This window comes from Protopterus annectens, chromosome 1.part1 (assembly GCF_019279795.1).
Source record: "Protopterus annectens isolate FY-2018-M chromosome 1.part1, PAN1.0, whole genome shotgun sequence".
In the NCBI taxonomy this organism is placed as follows: Eukaryota; Metazoa; Chordata; order Ceratodontiformes; family Protopteridae; genus Protopterus; species Protopterus annectens.
Window position 1 is genome coordinate 1,694,967,920 of NC_056726.1, and position 24,317 is coordinate 1,694,992,236.

The window sequence follows — 24,317 nt, forward strand, 5'->3', positions numbered from 1 at the left end:
AACCTGTCCGGTGTTCATGTCTCTGCTTTTTTTGGTATAATGCTTACTAAATTCTGTTAGAAGCTATATTAAAATGCTTTTTAGTTTGATTTTTGGTGTAATGCTTCTGTTAGAAGCTATATTAAAATGCTCTTGCAATATTACAGCTAATTACTATTAACCTTAATGTAAGTTGTGGGTGTTTAGGGGCGGGGTTTGCTACTGCGCATCCTGCGAGGTACTACACTGTTAGATAACCACACATACTTCATAAAACCAGTCTGCCATGCAATCACAGCCCTTAAGGCAAAATAACATACCCAACATACTAGAAATAGGTGACTCTATAGTCAGGCACACTGACGTCCCACTCACTAGGCTGAATAAGGAGAAGGTTATTGTTAGCTGCCTGTCGGGCGCCAGGATCCGCCACATAACACAAGCACTCAGGTCACTACAGAACAAATACAAACATGACTCTGGGTGATTTCAATCACCCAAACATTAACTGGGAGAACTACTCAAGTACTAACTCCATTGCTCAACATTTCCTAGAATTTATAAACTCAAACCCCCTGGTTCAATTGGTCAACACTCTCACCAAAAGTGACAGCATATTGGACCTGGTTATCACCAACATGGGCAACCGGTGTTCCACACTGGATGTCAACCCCTCACTGGTTAGATCTGATCATAAACAAATCACTTTGGATATCCACATTCTGCCCCCACCCTCCAGGCAAGAAAACCACCATGAAAAACTTTTCAGACACAAACTTCACGTTACTTAAGACCGAGGTGGAAAGTTTTAAAGTCCCCATGCTGGAGGATAATGCTATTCAAGCTGCAAAATCCTTTACTAATGCATTCTATGGGCACCTACAAGAATGCATGGATCATGACATCCCAAGCCAAACCAAGACTCACTCTTCCAAGAAAAGGAAACCAGTCTGGTGGACTCCTGCCATAAGCAAGCTATACAAAAGAAGGAGGAAACTAGTACAGAAAAGAGAAAAATCCCAAGAAGGGAAGACATCCCTGATCAGTATCAGCAAGAAACTATGATCACTCATAAAATCATCCAAGGCGAGCTTTGAAAGAAAAATTGCCAAGGACTCCAAAGATAACCACAAGGCATTCTTTAGCTATGTCAAGAATCTAAGTGGCAATGCTCAGATCTGCTTGGAGTTAGTGCAGAATGGCACAAAATACACTGAACCGACCCATATTGCCAACATCCTGGCACAGGTTCAGCACAAACTTCACCCCCCTCTCACCCCCAAGAGGGCCCATAACCATACCAGAAGAATGTAGAGTCCCTGAAATCACAGACAGGTTAAAACAGCCCTCTCCAAAGACAAATACACAGCATCAATGGGACCGGACGGTGTCCCAGGCTGTGTCCTACATGAGCTCAAAGATGAAGTAATCCCCTCACCTAAAGACACTGTTCAAACTCAGCCTCTCCACAGGCTACATACCCATAGAGTGGTGCACAGCAGTGGTTATTCCACTCCACAAAGGTGGAATCACAACAGACCGCAGGAACTATTGCCCTATAAGCCTGACTAGCTTGGTCTGCAAGGTTATGGAGTGCATCATCATGGAACTCATTAACAGAGACATTGGGAACCTCCAAACACTGGGCCCTACCCAGTTCAGCTTTGTAAAGGGCAGATCATGCCTCCTAAACCTGGTGGACTTCTCTGAGACAGTTACCAAGGCTATAGATGAGGGAAAGCTGGTACACACAGCCTACCTAGACCTTGCAAAAGCCTTCAACACCATTCCCCATTCTGGTATTATAGACAAGCTCAGCAGTCTGAACATAAACCCCTACATCACAAGATGGGTTGCCAAATGGATCACGGACAGAACCCACATGGTGAGAGTTGCGGGAGCTAGGTCCGACTCTAAATCGGTTACAAGTGGAGTTCCCAGGGCTCAGTCCTAGGACCCCTCCTGTTTGGCAAATACTTCTCAGTGGTACAGGCAAGCACAGGAGGACTATGGCTGACCAAGTTTGCAGATGACTGCAAACTAGGGTCTATAATTGACTCTCCAGCTGACAAAGATATCCTCCAAATGGGTCTCACTGAGATGGATACCTGGTGTCAAAATCATGGCCTCAAGCTAAATGCCAAAAAGTGCATAGTCATCCCCTTTGGAAAAAAACAAAAGTACCCAGAAACTATCACATAGGTGGTGGTCCCCTAAATACGGAAGACATAATAAGGGGTCTGGGGACCCAAGTATATAGAAATATCACCTTTGATAATCACATTGCCAAAGTGGATAGGAAATCCTTCTATGTGGCCCACCTAATCACAAAAGGGTTTGCATCCAGATCAAAAGAGGTCATTGTGCCCCTCTTCTCATCACTCATCAGACCCATCATAGCGTACAATGCCCCATTTGGGATGTACCTTACAAGACACCTGCAACAGCTGGAAAGACGACAGAAGTACCTCACCAAGAGGATCACTGGCCTCAAACAGATGCGCTATGCAGCTGACTGAAGAAATTACAGCTGTACTTGGTTGCATACCACCTACTCAGAGGTGATCTCTGCCTGACATATAAGGCCATGGCCAACCCAGAATTGATGGACATGCTCCACCTAAAGAAAACCTTATTCCCGCGAGCCACACACTCTAAACCTCACCACAACAATAAATAGGATGTGCTGGATGGATACATTCCTGTCCCAGAGACTTCCCATTCTTTGGAACAAGCTCCCATTCTACATTAGGCAGAGCTCCTCGCTAACACTCTTCAAAAAGAAATCTTGATGAGTGGATGGGAAACAGAAAGTTTACCTCGGGGATCACTTCAGTGGCTTTGCTGGACAGAGGCACATAATCTAAGGGGGCGGTGAAAGCCAACACATTCTGGCTAGGCTTATAAATGCCTTCGGGCAGATAGCCTAGTACCTACTTATGAACATATGAACCTAAGTCGTCCCTATTATTTATTGGAGTGGAAAACAGGCATTAAGTTTTACCTGCCAACAATATTCCATCCACCCTAGCGCTTCTTCAATATTAAATAAATTCTGTACATTATTTAAAGCTTCCAACACAATAAACGTAACTTCTGTTTTACTAATTCCACTTACTTAATGCATTCCTATCATCACCATTCTGTATTGCATATTTGTGTTCGTATATCCTTCTATTTAGTTCACGTGTAGTTCTTCCTACATAGTAAGATTTGCATGATACACAGAAGGCAGATAAACTACATTTTTAGACTTTCATGTAAATAGACATTTGATATGGATTTTATTATTTACTACCACTAATTCTTCAGACTCTGTGTACAACTATTGACTCATATTGCAATTATAACATTTTACCATCCCATTCCTTTCTGGTGGTTTCCATGGTCTATTCAGTTTTCCTTGAAAAATGTTTTTACAGCATTTAGCTCTCTTGTATAAAGAAAGGGTTTTCTCCTGTAACACTAGTCATTTCTGGATAAGCTCCAAAAAGCTCCAAGTTTTTCATAATTATGTTCTTAACTGCATAAGAATCCAAACTGTTAGTAACAGGCATTACCGTTCTGTTGCTTTTTATTCCAGTTTTCCTTAATGTTATTTCTTTGCTGCTGTCACCTATTCCTCTATGTTCAACAATTTGTGACTTACATAGCATAACCTCTTCACCCGGATAATTTCTTGATAGCATTCTCTTACAAAAATAATCTGTTTCTTCCTGAAAATCCTCATTGTCTTTTGTTAAATTAGTTATTCTAACCAACTGTCCTTTCATGATATTGTTTTTTTGTCTTTTTAAGATGGATGCTACTGGAATGTAGATAACTATTATTATGTACTTCTTTCTTATAAATTTTTGATACCTATTTATTCCCTTCCTTGTAAATTGTTATATCCAAAAAAATAATATGCTAGTATCTACTTGACTTGTAAATTTTTAGTAAAAGCATACATTGCTGAAGTATTCCTCAAACTTTTCAAAAGTATCCATAGAAGCTCTCCAAATTAAAAACACATCATCAATAAATCTAAACATTTTGACAATATTATTTTTATACATACGTTCCAGTATGTGAACTGATCCCAACCATGCATTAAAATATTTGCATAACTAGGGACCAATGAGGCCCCCATAGCAACTCCATTAGTCTGACAGTACAGTTAGTCATACAAGGATAGAAAATTGTAAGTTAAAATAAGGTCTAGTACTTCCATTAAATGCTTGAGTTGTTATCTGATATTGATTATTACAGAAAAGTTACTGTGAATGAAGTTAGAAAATGTTATGCATTTATAGATTTTTGTATTGAAGAATTGTTCAAATACAGGGTGACTTGATGACAAATTAAGAAATTATTTTATTAACAAGAACCCCAAGATTAGTCAGATCTTTAGAATACCAGAGAGCCATAAAGACTTAAATGATTCACCTCTAAGACCCATAGTAGTGGGAATAAATAGCAAGACATAGAGTCTATCCATTTTTGTTGATAAATTTTTACTGAAGGTAGAAGTTAAGACCAGTACATACATGAAAGACACGTTTGATTTTCTAAATAAGAAAGACAATACTGTGATTATGAACAATGATTTACTAGTTATATATGTGGATAAAAAGTTGAAATTGTTTCACAAATGTTATCCTCATATACTGGTGCATTAATGGGACTTCCTTGTAAAGATGGGGAAATTAATATATGATGTGGAATATAAGTTTATTACAGTGGATGTTTTCTGTAATTCCATACAAATTAGGACTAAAATGGTTTGAAGAAATGAAGACTGAATTTGAATTTGTGGATGGTAGAGACTTTAATTTAATACTGGAAAATATAGAATTAGTGATGAAAAATAATTTTATATACTTTCAAAGAGAAATATATCATCAGATAGATGGAATACCAATGGGTGCAGCTTGTGCCCCTATTGTGGCTAATATAGTACTATTATACTGGGAGAAGAAGTTTATTTTTGTCTCCAGATATAAGGAATATATAAAAGCATATTTTAGATTTTTGGATGATATATGTTTAGTATGAAAGGACCTAGAGAAGAAATTGATACTTTTGTAGGATATATTAACCACACTACAGATTTTCTAGAATTCACACATGAAATATGGGAAGAACAAGTAAACTTTCCAGATGTTGCTATATTAAAAGACAATATTAACAATAAATTTATGTCTAAATTATACAGGGAAGAATGTTTCTCTAATTCATATTTATATTATATTAGTGACCACACTATTAAGCAAAAATATAATATTATTAAAGGTCAAATGATAAGGGCAACACATATGACATGTGAAGAAGAGGATATTAAGATAGAACTAGACTATATACAAAGCTTATTTGAAGAAAGGGGTTAGCCTGTAGAAATTATAGGGAACATAAAGGAAGCAGTATTGAAAGGAAGGAATGAGAAATGTAAACCATTATTAACAAAAGAACAAAATAATGGGTTAGAACTAGTGGAAAAGAAACAATGGGAGGGAAATGAGATAGGAGTTGTTTATATGGTATTTACTTACAATCAAGACACCAGGGGAATAAAAAAATATATAAAAATTAGAACCTTTTTATCCATGCCCAATAGTATTAAAATATTTTCAAAAAATTTAAAGTTTGGGTATAGGAAAAACAGGAATTTGAAATAAATATTTGAAAAAGAACACAATATAGGAAGTAGAAGTATAGTTGGTACATATAAATGTGGAAGGTGCCCACAATGCCCTTTTGTATATAATCAAGGATTTTTAGAATTAGAATATATAAGTATGTCCTTCTACCCAAAGGGATATTATAATTGTCAGGCAAAGGGTATAATATATTTAGCTAAGTGCATAAAACATGGCTCATATTATACTGGGAAGACAGAAAGGAGTCTGAAACAGAGGATATATGACATACATATGATATTAATAGAAAGAAAGAGACTACTGCCCTTTACAGACATACTATGATCTGTTTGCAAGCTGATTTCAAGTTTTGGGTCATAGAGCAGGGTTAAGAAAAATGAAAGAGGAGGGGACTAGGAAGTACATTAGAATTAAGGGAGTTAATATGGCAATTACATTTGGATGCTTGTACCCCACTGAGGCTCAATGACCGTATTTCATTAAAGCCAGCACATAAAATGAGAGTAAACAAATATTAATGTTATTAGTAAACATTAAAAATTAACATTTATTTCAAGCCAAGCAATTTTATATTACGATTTGAATATGTATGTTATATTTTCTTTTGAGATATATATATGTATGTGTGTGTGTGTAACAATTTTTTAATACAATTGACGTTTTTTTTAAAAATATTTTATAATATTATTAATTATTATAGTAGAGTATTTGATGTTAAGAACTTTCAAAGTTATGTATTAAGCATATATATTTTTTTAAAAAAGGGGTGGGTTTTTTTGATGTTTGAAAAAGGAACTTTAAAATGAAGTACCAATTAATTTTTAATTATCTTGTCATTGATGACATAGGTTTTGGGTCTATTTAAATGCTGAGGAGGGAAGAAAATATTGACTCTAATGATGTTTTTATAACTATTTGAGGTGACCTTTATTGACCTTGGAAAGCAACTGAAGTTATTGGAGTTACTGGTTTGCTGTGTTTTCAGGTGTTCCACTTGGATTACTGATTTACTAGTGACATTAGATATCAAATCATTGTGCACTATGATTCCCAATGAAGAAGGAATGTAAATTGTTAGAATTGAATTAATAAGGTCCAAGTTGTTTTCTGAAATACAGTAAGTTTATTAAGTTTGTGGAATACCTCAACAATGTAGGTTCTTACTTAAAATGTACAAGCCAAGTAGATGTTAGTCATATTATTTTTTTGGATGTAACAATTTACAAGGAAGGGGATAAATTGGTATCAAAAATTGATAAAGTACAGAAGAATAGCTATCTACATTACAGTAGCATCCATCCTAAAAAGACAGAGACAAATATTATGAAAGGACAGTTTGTTAGAATAAGTAACAAAAGATGATGAGGTTTTTCAAGAAGAAGCAGATTATTTTGTAAGAATGTTATCAAGAAATTATCCAGTTGAGGTTTTGCTGTGTAAGTCACAAACTGTTGAACATAGAGGAATAGGTGACAGCAGCAAAGAAATAAGATTAAGAAAAACTGTAATAAATAGCAGCAGAATGGTAATGTCTGTTACTAACAGTTTGGATTCTTATGCAATTAAAAACATAATTATGAAAAACTAGGAGCTTTTTGGAACTTATCCAGAAATGACTAGTGTTATAGGAAAAAAAAACCTTTATTTTATACAAAAGAGAGTTAAAGGCTGCATTTTTTAAGGAAAATTGAATAGACCGTGGAAACCACCAGAAAGGAATGGGATGGTAAAATGTTATAATTGCAGTATGTGTCAATATTTGAACATAGAGTCTGAAGAGTTAGTGATAGGAAATAATAAAATCAGTATCAAAGGTCTGTTTACGTGCAAGTCTAAAAATGTAGTTTATCTGGCCTTCTGAGTATCATGCAAATCCTACTATGTAGGAAGAACTACATGTGAACTAAATGGAAGGATATATGAACACAAATATGCCATACAGAATGGTGATGATAGGAATGCATTAAGTAAGCACTATAAAAGTGGAATTTGTAAAACAGAAGTTAAGTTTATTGTGTTGGAAGCTTTAAATAATGTACAGAATATATTTAATATTGAAGAAGAGCTATGGCGGATTGAATATTGTTGGCAGGTAAAACTTAATGCCTGTTTTCCACCTGGCTTAAATAATAGGGGAGACTTTGTAATGTTTTTAAAAAGGAAGGGGTTAAAACACTAAGCAATTGACCAGGTGTTTTATCATGTGATTTTACTTGTGTATTTAAATGTTTGTTGGTATTATTGTCTCAGTCTGAAGAAGTCTCTTGTACTAAAAGAGAGACAAAAGTGCTCACTTTGAGGTGTTTTATAATAAAGCTGTGTGTTTTTTCCAGTATTTTTGACTTTTTGTGGGTTACAGAGGGAGGTTAGTCTTTTGTTAATGTGCTTCTGGATATCAATATTTATAGTTGCAGTTATATCAGTATGATAACTATAATTAGGAGGAAGAAGGTGTGAGTTATGTCTGTGTTGTTTGTTCAGTCAGAACAATGTGCATTTAGTGTACATTTATTGTAGGCTTTATTGAATCTGGCACAAAGTTTTATTTATTTAATTGCTTGTTTGTTTGTTTGTTCATTGCTACATTTTATAAATGGGTATGCTGATCCCAGACACTTTTCAGCAATGACCTGAGCACAATAGTGCAATGGAAGCAGTCTTTTTGGCAATGTGTACAGCATGCTTTAATGATTTACATTTAATATAAGTAGATTTTCAATGCATTTCATACGTTCATAAGATATTACAAGTCTAATGGCTTAGGGGCCCTTACAAGCCTAGCCAATAAATATTTTTACCCAAAACATCGCCCATAGGAACAAGAGGATGGTATGGATTTGTACTTGTGCATTGAGTATCTTACATATTGCCTTTGTCCATAAGGGACATAGGCACTACACCAGCTGTGAATTTGTAGTTTGCCATCTATTGATCTAAATTAAATTTGAAGAGGGCCAAGGGAGGGCTCTGCTTAATGTGAATAGGAAGCCTGTTCCAAAGAAGAGCAATCTCTGAGATGGTTTAACCATTTACCTCAATGTAGTGCGGTCTCGGAGTTGGTATATTTAAGTAGGGGGTGGGGGTGGCCCTCCTGCCGATGCCATTTAGTTTATTTTTTTAATTTGTTTTTTTTTGTTTACGTTATTCGATGTTTTACTTAATTAATCAATAAAGTTTGACCTTTATTGATTCAATTAAGTAAACTTTCAATAACATGATATAGAAGCGCAGAGATGTGCACACAAATATTGATTAGTTGCAATAATGAAGCAATGAATTAGAAAACATAGATTCTAAATACAGAACATTCAGTGAAGCAAGCAGGCAGTCTTGTAATACATGTAAGAATAAATATATAATGAATGAATGCTCTGACTTAAAATGCCTAACCACATAAAAGTGCCTTATATTTCCAACACTTTTTCTAAATTTGCGATGTTACATTATTTTCCCAGACAAATGGAAATCAGACTACATCCACAACATTGAAGCATGAAAATAATTTGTGAATTATGCATTTTTTGTGTAGTGAAATGTTTTGAAATCTTATTTTGTGCTGTCCTTAAGATGTCTCCATTTAAGGAGCTGTGCAATTGTTCAAATATATTTATAGAAAGAGTACATTTTACTATCATCATCATCTACCCCTCTTTTCCCATTTTCTACATGGGGTTGGGATGCCATGTTAACTGTCATCACCTCTATAAATTCACTGCAAAAAGTCTTTAGAAAGTTTAACTATATACCCATACATTCTGAAGAGGTTCACTTCTTTGCATGGTTGAGCTGCAGTTCATTCACTGCATAATTCAGATACCTTACAATTATATGCCTTGGGGGGTCATCTTTAGGACCAGAAAGTTCCAATACTCAAGGAGCTGTCTCAGTTATCAAAGAACATGACTGCAATGAAGTGAGCCTGTGAATTGCGGTCTTAAAATGAGGCACATATTTCCAGATTCATTATGAGATGTAGATTACACCTTTGTTAACTATTTTCTATGTCTTCCATTCTGAAGAGCTTACAATGTATCTTTTTGTCCAGTCTGTCCAAATTATTCATACTGTCCACAAGTTGAGTAACATCACTGTTAAGGGCAGATTTTAAGAAGATCACATTAGCTGTATACCATTCCAAAGTTTGTTGTTATAAGACATGTTCAGCTTTAACTTTTAACAGTGTCTTCCCTAGGACTCAGGCCACCCACTGTACTAAATTATCCTGTCTGGACAGCAGACCTGCCAAATGTGAACTGGCCCCTGGCCCATTCACAGTGCCGCCTTCTTCAATGTGCACATATGGCTCAGTGTTACTTAGGAAGTTAATGCAAGATAATGCAAGAGAATGTCAGAGGAAGGCTAGCAATGCCCTAGTGATAACAGATAATGCAAGAGAATGTCAGAGGAAGGCTATCAGTGCTTTAGTGATAACAGATAATGCAAGAGAATGTCAGAGGAAGGTTATCAGTGCTTTAGTGATAACAGATAATGCAAGAGAATGTCAGAGGAAGGTTATCAGTGCTTTAGTGACAACAGATAATGCAAGAGAATGTCAGAGGAAGGCTAGCAATGCTTTAGTGATAACAGATAATGAAAGAGAATGTCAGAGGAAGGCTAGCAATGCTTTAGTGATAACAGATAATGCAAGAGAATGTCAGACGAAGGTTATCAGTGCTTTAGTGACAACAGATAATGCAAGAGAATGTCAGAGGAAGGCTAGCAATGCTTTAGTGATAACAGATAATGCAAGAGAATGTCAGAGGAAGGCTAGCAATGCTTTAGTGATAACAGATAATGAAAGAGAATGTCAGAGGAAGGCTATCAGTGCTTTAGTGATAACAGATAATGCAATAGAATGTCAGAGGAAGGCTAGCAATGCTTTAGTGATAACAGATAATGAAAGAGAATGTCAGAGGAAGGCTATCAGTGCTTTAGTGATAACAGATAATGCAAGAGAATGTCAGAGGAAGGCTATCAGTGCTTTAGTGATAACAGATAATGCAAGAGAGTGTCAGAGGAAGGCTAGCAATGCTTTAGTGATAACAGATAATGAAAGAGTATGTCAGAGGAGGACTAGCAATGTCTTAGTGATAACAGATAATGCAAGCGAATGTCAGAGGATGGCTATCAGTGCTTTAGTGATAACAGATAATGCAAGAAAATGTCAGAGGAAGGCTATCAGTGCTTTAGTGATAACAGATAATGCAAGAGAGTGTCAGAGGAAGGCTAGCAATGCTTTAGTGATAACAGATAATGAAAGAGTATGTCAGAGGAGGACTAGCAATGTCTTAGTGATAACAGATAATGCAAGCAAATGTCAGAGGATGGCTATCAGTGCTTTAGTGATAACAGATAATGCAAGAAAATGTCAGAGGAAGGCTATCAGTGCTTTAGTGATAACAGATAATGCAAGAGAGTGTCAGAGGAAGGCTAGCAATGCTTTAGTGATAACAGATAATGAAAGAGTATGTCAGAGGAGGACTAGCAATGTCTTAGTGATAACAGATAATGCAAGCGAATGTCAGAGGATGGCTATCAGTGCTTTAGTGATAACAGATAATGCAAGAGAATGTCAGAGGAATGCTATCAGTGCTTTAGTTATAACAGATAATGCAAGAGAATGTCAGAGGAAGGCTAGCAATGCTTTAGTGATAACGTTAATGCAAGATAATGTCAGAGGAAGGCTAGCAATGCTTTAGTGATAACAGATAATGCAAGAGAATGTCAGAGGAAGGCTAGCAATGCTTTAGTGATAACGTTAATGCAAGATAATGTCAGAGGAAGGCTAGCAATGCTTTAGTGATAACAGATAATGCAAGAGAATGTCAGAGGAAGGCTAGCAATGTTTTAGTGATAACATTAATGCAAGATAATGTCAGAGGAAGGTGAACAATGCTTTAGTGATAACTTAAAATGCAAGAGAATGTCAGAGGAAGGCTAGGAATGATTTAGTGATAACAGCTACTTTAAGTCATGATAAAATAATAAAATAAAATAATAAAATTAAGATTATATAGCCTGAGATCTCATATGCTGATCACTTGTTGATGGCTAGCTCTGCATCAGTTTTGGCTAACAAATGGTTTCACAAGACTAACAGCTTTGCATTCTCAAACTATGTATGGTCATGGAATTTCAGGGTCAGTGCAAATGTTGCAAGCTAAGTTTAAACCAGAAAGCAAAGAAGATAGCTTCACAGGGATTCAGGAGTTATGCAAAGTCATACATTTGGAACAAAACTATTTGGAAAAATAAAACATCAAAAGTTGACGAGAAGGATTTTATTTACTGATGCTGATGTAAAGGCTACATAAACCACACAGACAGCAAAATCTTTATTCTCAGTATGGGCACCACTCCACTCCACAAAGGAAAAGGTTAAAAAAAACACTCATTAAACCTTAGTGATAAGTCCAGATGTTTTTCTATGATCAGCCTTGTGACACATCTGTGCATCTAATATAGCTGGTTCATATTTATTTAATAATTGCAAAACCGTACTTAATATAAACTATTGAATATTTAATTTGTAAACTCTACATAATGGGAACACAGCTGCATTGATACTTCACCTCTATCTAGTGCAGTTAAAGAGATATTAAATATCGTTCATAAAGTATTTATTTATATTGTCATACTTTCATATTTCTCTAAGCGTCTCAAAAGCAAAGCAACACAGTCAGAAATGCTTAACTTTATTTGAATACTCACAGCCACATAAATAAAATAACTCCTGAAAGTATGTGTGGAGCTTGAGTGGTTACTGAGGTAGTTTACATTATTTATAAAAACTGCAACATTTAATATTTCCTGTATTTATTGTGGTTTATAAAATCCAGATAAAGATCTAGAATCTGAGTGCTGCCCTATAGAGACTGATTTGGGCAGAACAGTTTGGCATTTATACTTCTTCAATACCACTTTTGGATCTCGATATGAATATCTGACATGTGAGAATAAAATTTGATTTTTCAAATGGCCTAGTATGCACCCATTGGAAGTTATGGTACAAGTTTCCAGCACTCCATCTGACATAAAACAATAAGAAACATCCTTTTTTAAAATAAATGTATGGCATAATAGTATAGCTTGATGTGGTATGGATAGTTTGTTATAGTTAGACACCTGGAACCACATCAGACTTATCAGTTGAGGGTGAAATGCTGTTGTTGTGATCAAATTATGCATGACCAGCACCAGATCATGGCATTCTGTTTCATTATACTCAGTATGAAATCTAATAACAATTCATAGCTGTACTGAATGAGAACTGTGTGGTAATATCAAACACACAGAAGGGATATGACCGATGTCTCTATACTGTATAGCAATACACAGTGCAGGATTAGAATGCCATTTGTTTGATATACCAAATACAACAAGACAGATGCACTAGGATAATGCATCTAAAATTTATCAGTGATGCTTTGAAAACTTCAAGTGAATACTAAATTCGCTGTTCCTACAGACCTTTCTGGATGTTTCATAACTTTCTGTTCATCAAGTAGAATTTGGGTCTGCATAGTTCATGAAGTCCCAGTAGTTATTTTGACCATCTCTTGCAAATCCATTTTAGACAGTAAGTTTATCATTTCCATGTGTTATTATGCACCAAGTTCCAAGGTGGGATTCACAGCATTGTTTGAAAATACTCAATTCAATAAATTTGGGTCTATACTACATGATCGAAACCTTATGTTATTGAATACCTAAAGGTCGATCACTAAACGTCGAACTCTTAAAATTGCGAACAGCCATTTCCACACAGGAAAACAATGCTATTGGCCAAATTAAAAAAAAAAAAGTTGGAAACAGAAATCAAGTGGGGGGCCTTGCCCCTCCATCCCCAGTGTGGAAGGGACTGTGCCCCCCACACTGCCCCTAACTAAATATACCAACTCCAAGATCGCTCTACATTGTAAAAAGGGCAAAATCCGCATAATGACCAAATGACTTGTTTCCCTGTGTGGAAACGGCCATTTGTGATTTTGAGTGTTCGACATATAGTGATCGACCTTTATGTATTCGATAACCTAAGGTTTCGATCATGTAACATAGACACAATAATTTTGTATGCAAGTAATCCTTTTAAGATTTTTTTCTACTTTATCAAGTTTTTGATAAAATAACAATAAGCAATAAACTGATCTGCATTTTTAATACAAATTTTAACCCTGAACTAAAAGTATCTACAAATTCTGCTTTCTCTCTTTCTCTCTCTCTCTCTCTCTCTCTCTCTCTCTCATTTCTTCTGTCTGTAATTTCCAAAATACAGCTGCTTGAATTTAACTAATGAAAGGCAAACAGGGCTCATTTGAGCACAGCATTTCTTTTCATCCTATATAAATATGTGATATATTTATAGATATAAGGGCAAAATACATGCTCAGTTTTAAGACACCGTATATTGATACAGTTTACTATCAAAATTTGGAACGGCAATTGTGCATTTATGCAAAATGCCAAGCTGAAACTACGAAAATATACTCACCGATCCCTTCAAAACATTGGAAGTCATCACTACAATGGTCCCACTAACAACACCGAACTGTCTGAATCGAACGTCAGTGTTAGAGTCAATGTTTTGCAGGCGGGCAAGCCCCACTGCACCCCTCACACCCCCTGCAACTTAAATATACCAACTCTAAGATCACAGTACAGTGAGGAAAATGGGAAATCCCCCACTTGTACTGAGATTTATATTCACAGTGCTGAACTCATAATAAGGAATGCAGCTCTGCGTTCGTTATTATGGTTCGTAATATTGCAGTTCAGCATTGCAGACCTGGAGTGCCGCAATTTTGTACAAGTGGCAGTCATAAAACTGCCATTCCACATTTTGATTGTAAGCCTATTGGTAAATATATGGTATATGGTTACTAGTACCAATTAGCAAAGAGTCTAATATCATTGTGTGCCTGAAGCATTATGGTAATCATGAGCAATAACTGTTACTTTATGACTTGTTTACAATGCTGCAATTATGGATGCAAAAGGGAAATAAACTAATCATATTCTTTCTTCATGGTTAATATTATGAATTTGCTACATTTTAAACATAGTGAATGTGAAATGCTCAGCAAAGAATGTCTTGGTTTCAAGATTAAGCTGAGGTGTATAACAGGGAACTGCACACACATATTAATTACTTATTTACCCCATATCCCATATAAAATTGAAAGAATACTTTTACAATAATCACAGAATACTGCAGTATAACACTTTCAGGTTTCACAAAGGAATTACGGTTGATTACTGTTGTACACTATGTAATACATTAAGAAGCAGATATACTGAATTTCCACCTCTACCACTCTGACACTCACAGATTTACATAATTGTATCTATTTTTATCAAATATACTCCAGAAGAATGTATAAATACACACAACTAACTTGCCATGCCAGAGTTACCTAAACCAACGTTTTAAAAAAATATGATTTTTTTTTCATTCTTAGTTTTTATTCATACTCTTTTTACATTTTTATCTTAGTTATTTCTGCTTTCTCTTAGCTTTGGAGATTACATTCATCTTTTTTCCTTTACATCTGGCCACTGAAATCAATGTGGCTTTTGCATACTAAATTACATTTATTAGCTGAATATGCTAAAAAGGGATTACTGTCCACAGATATAAACTGTTCATTTTGCAAAAGGTCTGGACAGCAATCATAGCAGTGCATTTAATTTTATCATGGCCTGCACACATTTAAGTTGCATTGTATATTAAATTATTCTTACTTTGTGCAACACATTGGGTAATGAATATAAGTGTTAGGAATATGCTTATTAACACCTTCATTCACAATAAAGAATTTTACATGGAGTCCAGATGATCGAAGTAAAAGTTCACCAGGTTGATTGCAAGTCAGTGTTTTAATTCTATGTTTTTTAGTCTGCAGTTAATGAAAGATCAAGTCAATTCATGTCTAATTGCATAAATGCAACAGAAAGTAAAAGTCAGGACCTAAGTAATATGGAGTAACAGCATTACAGTAGTGCAGAGCACTTTTAATATAAGCTATCCCATGCAACTAAGACAGAGAATGTATGTGTGCAGCAGAGCATACTGTTTTTTTTAATGAAAAATAGAATTTGTACATATACAAAATAAAGCAGCCTTATATTTTTCTACCTATGCAGTAGTACTTTCATATTGTATGCAACATTTCTTATATGTCAAAATACAGGGTTTGAGGCCTTAAGCAGACAACTTCTAATGCAATCAAAATGCTGTGGATCATATTGCCTTGTAAAGGATGAGGTTTTATCTAAAATGAGCCAGTGCATTTATACTATTACTATAACTCATATTATTGTAATTAAAATATCTCTCTCATTAAATTCTTCATTAACCACTGGCAATGGCTCCAAGTGTTTCAAATCACCCTAATGACACAACAAGATGTCCACTATTGCTTATTGCTTAGTCTTATTTACAGTGTAAATTGAAAAAATCAGTTACATATAAGCAGCGAAAGACATCAGGTTAAAGTTTACATGACAGACAACAAAGCTGCCAATGATATTTAATTTATGTCAAGAAATGCTAGAGAGGTATTATATAGCGTTCTTCTACTTGGTTACATAAATGAGACCTGTCTAGACTCATGAATGATCTTAACTGGATGAAGAAAAATGGCGGTGGAAGCTTATGTGTGACATCAGCAGTCACTTGTTTGCTGGAAGGCATTGACAAATAATATAAAAACTTGCATTTACAGTATTTATTGTGATCTACAATATACATGTAACACAGGAATCTAAGCAAAACTAGCAACCACTTAAAAACTGACATTCTGCTGGAGTTGTCTGCTGCTTTTACTTTGTATTTTTGCAACAATTTTGGTTCAAGAAATGTGAATATATTGTGAACTTATAACTTATCTTTGACAAAACTTTCACGGATGCAATAATAGAAATTATTGTGCAACCTCCCAGGAATCCAGTGGAATTAAATATTAAGAAAAAAAACTCTTAATAGGATGCAACCTTCCAAATGCTCATTAAGATGCTAGTCACACCAAATCTATTTTAAGTCACCACCAATTATTTAGCTTTCATTTTGTCCTACATCTTAAATTCATTATGGGGTGGGGGTAGTTACTGCATGCCTCTATAGTTGTTGCCAGAATGCATTGATTTTGTCTTACTTCAGCAATACTAAGACAAGTCTGATTCAACATGGTGTGTCTTGCTGTAAGGACTGCATTTTCACTCATTAAGGTAAGAATGCTTTGACTTATTTTCATGATGCTTCTTATCAGGAATTATAATGGATTAATTCCAGAATCCTACAGGATTCTATAAAACAAATACGTCCTCAGTGTATCTTCTTGTATATACATGGATACAGTTGTTATCAATGACCCAGTATGTTTAGGAAAGCCTTAAAATATATAAACTCTAAAAAAGAAAAATTTGACCTATAGACATTGTAAGCCATAAAAGCCTATGCCAGTATTAAAAAATGACAGATCTTAGAGTAAGGCCAAACCATTGTTCAAATTACGTTTCTTAGAAAACCACACATTAGGTGCTGTTGGTGTTTCATCATTATACTTAATCACCTTAGTCCCACAGACATGTCCTACTGTAGACTTTAGTGCTTTAGTACATTTGAAAGCACATAATGGTATTACATATGTTCTCAGACTGATCTTTTAGAGGACCAATTTGAAAATATGGTAGAAAATGTACACCAGATGTCAACTACTATAAATTCTGAGTCCACTAAACACATTATAATGATTATAAATGCAATAATGTTATCTGGTCTAAAAAAACAGTTACACTAACCTTTTCTGTTCTACTTATTTTTATTTATTTAATTATATTTTATTTATTTAACATTTGTTTGCCAGGAAAGTCCAACTTAGAATGAACCAATTTTCAACAGAGACCCGTGAAGAAATGCTCCTGATGCATGTATATAGATATATATATATATATATATATATATATATATATATATATATATACACATACATACATAATATACACACCCATATTTATATTTACTATATTATAGTACATATTCTATGTGTGTGTGTGTGTGTGTGTGTGTGTGTGTGTGTGTGTGTGTGTGTGTGTGTGTATGTATATGTATTATACATATTATATATATATATATATATATATATATATATATATAGTACACATGTTTTATGTATAAGTGCATATATGGTATATATATATATATATATATATATATATACATTTATATATATATATATATATATATATATATATATATATATATATATAAATCTTTAAAAAATCTCTCACCTTTTCAATTGCTTCAAAATCCTATCAATGTCTAAAATATGTACTTGTCCTTGGTTTATATGGTCTGTATAAGTATGAGCAGTCATCAGATGACTTCAATAGTCTCTGGCAATTAAAAGATCAGTAATGCGTGACTCAATGAGTGACTGAAACATCTACAATAAAGTGTAGCGTAGAAAGGCAAAGCATTAAAAATTGGTCACCCTGTTATTACTGATTGGCATATCTAAATATCACAGTTCTTCCTACAAAAACAATACTATTTCTAACAATTTCTGCTTTTACTGTTTCTTCATTGTTATGTCACTTTAAATACTGATGCTATCTTTGTTCATTTCCTGCTTAACAAGGTTAATCCTCTCCTCAGTTACCTGAAGTTTTTAACTTTTAGACAATTAATTTACCTTCTGGGCAACTTTTTGAAGAACAGGCTCCTTTTAGGACATCTTGTTGAAGACTTTTTCAGTTAAGACAGTAATTTCTCATGTCACATTAGTCTGAGTCACTGTCCCCCCACAAATTACTGCTGAAGATGCACACACATATATATTCAGTTTAGGAGATTATCATACCCGTTTAACTCAACACTAGAATGAGCACATTCCATTTGCTGAAGGATATATGAACATACTTTATTGAACATGAAATGTACTTTTTATTTTGTTTTTATTTCAGTTGACATTTGTGATAAATCACTAAAACACTGAATGAGTATGAACAACTTATTGATACTGTCACTCTGCTTCTGTGTGCGCGCGTGTGTGTGTGTGTGTGTGTGTGTGTGTGTGTGTGTGTGTGTGTGTGTGTGTGTGTGTGTGTGTGTGTGTGGGTAAATGCATGAGTTTTTTAAGTAACACAAGATGGTTGAGAAGTAATCCATTCACTACAAATAATAGTGAATGATTAGGCCTGGCTCCACACTATAGATAAATATATCAGTGCCTGTAGATAAGGACTGTTGCTCACTTTAGTAAGTGACTTAAACTGGCCAGCAGCCCGGCTTCCCCATCTCCTAGCACAGATGAATACCCAAAGGCTCTATGGTTTCCATTAAGGGATACTGACAGGTAATCGGACACCTTCTGCACCACTAATAACATTATTCATGTGAAGGACAACAGCAGACATACTTGGAACATTTTAATGACATAATAAAGGCTTACATTACTGTCCACCACCAGCAGCATCTCCAGGAATTAACTCATAACAGACTTGCCCTCATTGCACTTTAGAGGATAAACATTTAACTGAGGGGATAATCCTTCAAAGTCTTGGAAGGTAACTTCTTCTCTTATTCAAACCTGAATAAAGTAAGTGTTCTTTTGGGTTTTGTACTAAGACCAGCTGATTTTTAATATTTTCATAAATGTCTTCAGCTTTACCCATCCTGGCTTACTGGGTCTTTTCTATACTATATAAATTTGTTAATATGGGTCTTCGGTGCATCACTAGAAAACATTGACTCCTCTGTTGATGGCCATCTCAAATTAACCAATAACTGTTTTGTTTCTAAGGAACATAGCCTTAACATTAAACAACCAAAGTTATTATATTTGGAATTTCCTGCCTCTCACGGGCCCCATTACACTTGGCCCATAATCTCTGCTCTATGTGGCTGTCTGCACTTTTCCCACCATGTTAAATCCTATGCCTTCAGGTTCATTTGAAGTCTTGCATTTAGAACCCACATTGATACTGGAGCCACTAACATTATAGCTATGTGGACATCTTGTCAGAGAACTGTGCATGTGCTAAATCATAAAGACAGAAATATTACTAGTGAAAGAGTACTTCTCTCTTTCATGCAATTGGAATTTTTACTAGGTAGTTTTGGCTCTTACACCATTGCAACAAGCTACAAGCCCTCTTGAGTACAGGTTTAAGGTGCAGTCTTCTTCCTAACAACATCACTGTTTTACTGTTGGCAAAGCCAAAGTCTTACCTACAGTACACAGAGCTAACATTGCCTCCTGGTCCCTTCTTTGCAAAGTGCTCTACTTGTTGAATTGGCCATTTCTGGGCACCTTCCTCAAACACAAAGCCTCAGCTGTCAACATGTGCTCATCTGTGCTTATTTGTCTCCATTCCTTTCACCTTATCACCTGCTAACTAAACACTGGAATGATTCAACAAAGACTTCACTTACCATTAATTCAAATTATGCATCTCTCTGCCTATGACTACTTTGAACTCACCAATCTTATTCTAGGTCAACAGTCAAATTGCTGCTAGGCAGTGTGCCCTAACTCCACACCCTTCCTAACAGCCCACAGTAGACTTGTGAGCACCACAATGCCTGCTTTTGGGAGGTGCATGCAAACTCACACCCATGAAACCCCCCCAACCAAGTGGTACGCTGTGTGCAAAATTAAGCTGGACTAGACAGCGTCCTTCACCTCAGAATAGGCAAAAAAAACATCAGTCACGCACTCCCTTCAGTGCTCATATTGTTAGTGGAGCTCAGTTTATCTGGGGTGATGTCAGGGCTATATTCTCTTTTGTCATGGGTCCAGGGACTTTTCATTTTGCTCTTGATCAAAAATGTATAGCAAACATTTCTGGGGGGGGGTCACTTTTTAAACCCTCTTGGATAAGGTAAAGTAAGGAAATATGAAGCACCCATCATTTATGCTCACCACATGCATTGCCTGCACTGCTCATCGATAAAATCAGAAAATATACCCTTATAACCACACACTTAAACATTTTGCTCCTGTATGTGTGCCTCTTCCAACTATTGTTATGTCTTGTTGTTTTTTCATTGTATATCAGGGTCAAAGCAGGAAAAAAGCTGATCATCTAAACTACTTATTTAAAAATATGTATGATTGACTACAATCCAGAACAAAATTCCAAAAACAACCAAAGATGCAAGACACAAACCAGTAATACAACAAAATGGTGGCAGAAAAAGCAACAGCAAGTCCAGTGTGGATAAAAATTCCTTTAGATGGTTTATTAACAAACTCGCACTTAAAAACATCAAAAAATATCATTAAATAAAGTGACATCCTAGCAATTTCATCCTGGTGCCCTCCATAACTTCCTCAGATTAATCTAAATAGACTACACACAACTTAGCTTTTAAATAATCTCTGTTGAAGCCACCATTTTTCCATTTCTCTAGATTTAAAGAGACATTACATGCTATAACAATCCTTGCTGCCCATGTCTTGCCTCTGGTGCCACTTTTTACTCATACATTTTATCTTTGCCACTGTGCCATTTAAATCTTGTATAAAAGTATTGAATTGTGTATATAACAGTGAGAGATACAGTAGTAGTTATGTAGATGGCATAGTCAATAACTGAAACAGGAATTTCTTTACCTGGTATAAGTCAGGCTTTTGACTAGACAAAATAGCATATAATATAAGCAGGTCTATGTAGAACAGTTGATACACTATTCCAGTAGTTCTCCTCTACATCTGCCTGGACACAGCATCTTGCATCATGCCATGGGCTGAATCTCTTCATTATGGAGGGAACCATCTCATGATCTTCTCATCTTATCATCCATGCGAAGACTGAGACTTGCATGCCTTTAGGTCTGCATTCCTGGTAGGCTTAGAATGCTAGGTTATCCCTTCCATCTCTCTCAATGGTTGAATTGTCCACCTTTGTGGCAGACCTGAGACAGTTCAGCTGCTTCTCCAGTACTCTAGCTCTCCAGTCTCCTATGGTGCTATGGACTTCCTTTCATGCCTCAAATCTCATTTGCTGCTCTTCACACCAGATGTGATGCACCAGAACTGGTTTGTTTTATTAAACTTTACTGCACTTTTATAGAGCTTTTCCCATTTTCCACTCAGAGGCCTGCCAAAGTGTGCGTGTGTGTGTGTGTGTCTGTGTGTGTGTGTGTGTGTGTGTGTATACATATATATATATATATATATATATATATATATATATATATATATATATATACTGGAACATAATTTATAAATACGTCATTACAAAGAAAAATGTCTCCCTCACTAATTTTAACCTCCTCCTCCAAAAATGTGACTGGACACCATTTAAACACCTACAGTTAGATGCTGCTGTCCAGTACTTTAATGGAACCTTCCTTTCAATCCTCAGTACTCTTGTCCCGACTAGAAAAGTGCATACTAAATGTAAGCCACTCTCGTGGCTAACCAAAGACACCAAACTGCTAATGAAGCCTAGAGTTAAAGCATGGTCAGTATACCATACTTCCAAAGACAAAGCTGTCCTCTTAACTTATCAGCAACTAAGAAACCTAATGAAGAAAAAGTACAGAAAAGACAAACAATCCTATCCTGTCAACAGAAACACCTAAACAACCCAAAAATATTGTCAATCTGTCAACGAGCTCATTAACCCTGGTCGTACCTCTATCCCACCCCCAGTCACAGCAAGCAACTCAAACCCTATCTCAACACAATTCAACACCCACTTCATCAATACCATCACCTCCCTATTGGACAACCAACCCTCCCAGCCACTCTCTATCCCCACCCTGCTGCATATATTAACAGATCTTTTACCTTCTCACCCGTCCAAACTAATTATTTAAAGACCTTAACCAAACTTAAACCTTACTGCTAACAGACTCACAAATGAATTCCTATAACTTGTCGTCCCGTCTATTGCTTACCTATTTCAATCTTGATTAATCACTGTATTAAAGAACAATATGTTCCACTTCTTTGGAAAACATCTCATATTATACCCCTCCACAAAGGTGGTCCCTCCAAAGAACGAACTAACTAACTATTGCCTCCCTTGCAAAAATCCTAGAAAAATGTATCTACAAGCAGCTCATTAACTACTTCCTAAACAATAACCTCCTTTCCAGTACTCAGCACTGCTATAGACCCAAACATAGTACCAGCACCACCCCCCTTACTTTCACTAACACCATCCGCCACCTCATGAATGAAGGCCAGCTAGTGCCTTCCATCTTTCTCAATATGTTCAAAGCCTTTGATACCGTATCCCACCAGCTACTCTGTAATAAACTGTCCTCCTATGGCCTCAGTCCTTCAGCCCTAACTTGGTTCCATAGCTATCTTTCCGATCGACGACAGGCCACAAAATGGGAAAACTTTCTTTCCCCCCTACTCCCCATCTCTGTGGGCATACCCCAAGGTTCTATACTTGGTCCTCTTCCCTTTATCATATTCACAGTCTTAGTTCTGCAACTCAACTAGCTTTCATAGTACAACTAGCTTTCATAGTACAGTATGCCGATGATGTTACCCATATCTGCTCTGCCTCCTCACCCCATGAACTCCAACTAAAAATGCTATCATCTCCTCAGACATTGAAACATACCGCTCTCAAAACCAATGCATTTTACATCCCAGCAAAACCAAAATCATAGTTTTCAGTAGCAGAAAACCCAAATCTTCCCTACCCCCTGTCTCAATCACCACTGCAAATGGAAACAAGATAATCCTCACTAACCACACTAAACTTTTGGGTGTTACCATAGGTTCATAGGTTCATAGGTTGGTACTAGGCTATCTGCCCGAAGGCATTTATAAGCCTAGCTAGAATGTGTTGGCTTTCGCCGCCCCCTTAGATTAGTTCCCTATGCCTCTGTCCAGCAGAACCACTGAAGTGATCCCAGGGGTAAACTTTCTGTTTCCCATCCACTCGTCAAGGTTTCTCTTGAAAAGTGTTAGCGAGGAGTTCTGCCTAATGTAGACTGGAATCTTGTTCTAAAGCATGGGAAGTCTCTGGGATAGGAATCTATCCCTCCAGCATGTCCTATTTATTGTTATGGTGAGGTTTAGATCCCTAGAGCATGTGGCTCGAGGGGATAAGCTTTTCTTTAGGTGGAGCATGTCCATCAGTATTAGGTGGAGCATGTCCATCAGTAGACCATAGATGATAACTTGAAATTTGATATACATATCGCACAAACTATCAAAAAAGTCCACATCAAACTAGGCACCCTATGCAGGGCCAAATCATACCTAACTTCCAATGCCAGGTTAGATATTGCCCACACACATATGCTATCCACCCCCCTGTATGGTTCACTTATATTCACAAACCTTCGAAAATCGGACCTCAACAACCTTGAAGCATGCTGCAATAAGATTGCTAAATATACAACTAATCATCCACATAGATCCCTCTCACAGCTAAACTGGCTAGAGTTACCCAACCTGTTATCACTTAATCAGCTAACCTTAACTCACAAAATAATCTTATACCCCAATGACTGCCCCACAATCTCCCACTTATTCCAACCTTGTAACAAAATTAGAACTCTCAGATGCTCTAACAAACTTTTACTCAAGGTTTCCAACTCCCATAACTGTCACGGCGATTCCCACTATTCACACATAATAGCCATACTCTGGAACACTCTTCCAGCAACAATAGCAAAAAACCCCAACCACGACCAGTTCAAATCACTCCTAAAGGAACACC